Consider the following 3,611-nt stretch of genomic DNA (forward strand, 5'->3'; position numbering starts at 1 on the left):
ATGTAGTATAATAACACTATATTATAATATAATTTAATAGATTGATCATGCATTTATTATATAATAAATTATATTCATGTAATTATACTATGACATGTACATGCAACTATAGCAATAATACATGATTTAGGATGTAATACATAATATATAATATTATTGTTATTATAATTTTATTCATCGTATATTCATTTTGTAATAAATTACATAATATAATATATAAATAATGCTACTATAGCAATACCATATGGTTTAGGATATAATATACTGATATAGCACAATATTTTGTCATGTTAACGATATAATACATAACATATAATTATTGCATATATTCTAATTATGTAATAAATTATACAATATACATTTTATCATGCTAACTTGTTATTGGCGTTATATATTATATAAATGTGTAACTATAGTCATAGTATATTAATATAACATTATATTAAAAAATTTTATTATAGTGATTGTAATGTATTATATCATATCATATTATGTTTTATTTAAAATTTCTAGCTCTTCTAAGTGGAGGCAAAGTGGTCCTTTTATTGAATTTACAAGTTCTTAATGAATCGACAAAAAAAAAAAGGTTCAAAAAAATTATTTGGGATACTGTAAGTAGGAGTGTTTTCCTTATTGGTGGAATTGATTTTATTATGATGCTGCAGGGCATGTATCTTGGTGAGATTTTTAATAATTTAAATTACCATGTTTGGATTAGATTACTGGATCCTTTTTATATTTATCAAAGAGTATTGGGTGCATTAATTTAAAGTTAGAATTTAGGTTTTGAGTCAACCGAGGATCATTTGCCATTGTTGTTGAAGCCACCGACAAAATAATTTGAAGTAGAGAAAATGGTTTGAGAGGCTTACATGAGTTTAACAAATCAGTAAGAAGACTTCTGGAGGGTTTGCCTAAAGATTCTAAGAATTATGGTGAAGGAAGCTCCGAGGAAGATAACTGAGTTGATTCTACTCATAGGGGAGTTGATTTGAGACCTAACTCATTGTATGAGCTTGAAGTTAATCCTTATAAAAGATAATTTTATTAGAAATTTTTTAATTGAATTGTTAAGGAAACCCAGGGTTAACTTGGTTTCAATTGGATCTAGAATGTTTGGGCCTTAGAAAGGTGGTGAGGCTAATGCAGTGAGTTCAAATATGGCAGTTGGCTCTATGGTTAATCATAATGGTTATGCTCGAGGCAAAGTAAAGACAAGAAAACTCAAAAGTTCTGCTTCGATTCTACTCTAGATTGAAAATTTTGGGTCTTCTCTATTTTGTACAAATAGTATGTTAGTTAATAGTCATTTAGTAAACCATAGAATTTTAGTGGGTTGAGTCATTTTAAAGTTGGGCCAGTTATTAGTTTTCACTTGGAGGATGCTATGGTGGATGGCTGGATTTAGCTTTTCTGGAAAATAAGTTTTTATTGATGAAGGGAAGGAGAAGGTTAATTCTTAGACTATCTGGATGTGGTAGTGTTGTTCTCATCGATGGATTCTCCTATTGTAGGTGGTGTTATGGAAAATTTTTGGACATCTCAAATCAAGGGCCAGCAAGCTGTTGGTTTTTTGGTTGATCTTGTGTTTGGAATGTTTTGGCATAGGTCTCTTTTTTCTAACTTTGAAGTTCCTGCACCGTCAACAAATATCATTTTCTATTTGTTTGAAAGAGTTTGAGGTTATTTAATGTTAAAGAGTCAAGTAATTAAATTATGGAGGATGCTAAGTAGATAAGCAGGTTATAGCTCCAGAAGAGTGTCCCATAGTCATGCGCTCTTCTGCTTCTGCTAGTATCACGCCCCCGCCTGTGCGGGGCACGTAAGGCACCCAATGCCCACGTAGGAGCCACATGAGAGGAGAACATGGAGCTCTCTTGCCATATATTGTCCGGTTCCGGGGCCCCCGCGCGCGCGTCGCTTAGACCCCTTCCCGATTTCGTTTTCCATCCAAAACGCGTATGCAGGATTTGGAGACATCCGCCTCATATGCCCATGCTTTGAAATGAGTCTAGCCGATGTGGGATCTTTCATTCACCCATTCTCGGACTAAAGCCGTCCTCGGCTCTGATACCAAATGTCACGCCTCCGCCTGCGCGGGGCACGTAAGGCACCCAGTGCCCACGTGGGGGCCACATGAGAGGGGAACACAGGGCTCTCCTGCCAGATATTGTCCAGTTCCGGAGCCCGCACGAGCCGCTTAGACCCCTCTCCAGTTTTGTTTTCTACCCAAATGCGTGTGCAGGATTTGGAGACACCCGCCTCATATGCCCATGCTTTGAAACTAGTCTAGCCGATGTGGGATCTTTCAGCTAGATAGAGATCAATTATGATTTTTTGTAGATAAATTAAAGAAAGAGCAATTGATGTAATTAGCAAAGAAATGTGGTTATATATGGGTTAGAATGCTGGTGTTTTTAACAAAAGACAAAGACTATCCAATTTGGCTTGTGGACAAGAAGGAGCAAGTCATATAGAGATATCCTGCCAAAAAGGAGGCTATTTGGGATCTCGAGAATGAGATGAGGGTTAACTATCCTTAATTTTTTGATGGCTCAATTTAGTTAATTTTGAGGATGAAATTATTTTTAGGACGGGAATGTGAGACCTGGGCCACTTGGCCCAGCGCCACCTTCGAAATGGACCAATTGAATAGGACCTCCTATTTGAGTTGGAGAAGGAGACAAACTTGGTCTCCTTCTCAACTTTGTGGAGAAAAGGAAACCCTAACCTCTGGCTCTATTAAAGCACCCTCTATGCTTTTCATGATGCGTCATCACCTATACATCTCTCTCTCTTCCTTTTCTCTTTTATTGTTTTTACTCGTCGATCTCGCGGTGTCGTTCTTGATTTTTCCTCGTCTCTCTCGGTGTCCTTCGTTCTTCCTCGTCTCTCTTTATAATTATCAGATCTATTCCTACCCGTATTAGTATTCCCACTCTAAGTAAAAAGTTTAATAAATATAGTGTTATATATATATTTGGAAAATCCTGGTTTGGATTGGATTTTTTGTGGATTCGTGGAGCAGCCAATTTAGGTTGGGCCCCTATCAGCCATAGTCTGCCTTGCCATTTTATGCGGGAGATGTTAACTTTGAAGGCTTTAAATCGTTGAAACAAGAATAATATAAATTGCAATACATCTGAGTCTGAAATTTCACATTTTGGTTTTCGAGTAATGGCTATTATTTAAGAACTCGATTTATTCTCTCTAAATAAGCAACCAACAAATGCCAAGGAAGCTGATTTAGATTCCTTGTTCATCCGTTATTGATCCTTAGTTGTTCATCTGTTATTGATTGTGGCATTCATCTCAGCAACAGCTGTTGGTTTAGTTTTAGCAAAGACATGAGATCAAAATGCTGGTTATGGAGATTAAGATGAAAATAGTTACATCTTGGGACTGCATCCCTATTGCAGTTGCCATATACTTTATCATGCTCAAAATATACAAAAATCAGATGGATATGTGCAAACTTTGGGTTCTGATTTCTGTCTGGCCGCTATGTGCATGCAGTTGCATGTTCATCCCATAATTGAAATGACATTGGTCAATATGATCAAAAACTGTATGCCATGGTTCACTTTACATACATTTATACTATTGGAGTA

This window comes from Phoenix dactylifera, unplaced genomic scaffold, assembly GCF_009389715.1.
Source record: "Phoenix dactylifera cultivar Barhee BC4 unplaced genomic scaffold, palm_55x_up_171113_PBpolish2nd_filt_p 000194F, whole genome shotgun sequence".
Classification (NCBI taxonomy): domain Eukaryota; kingdom Viridiplantae; phylum Streptophyta; class Magnoliopsida; order Arecales; family Arecaceae; genus Phoenix; species Phoenix dactylifera.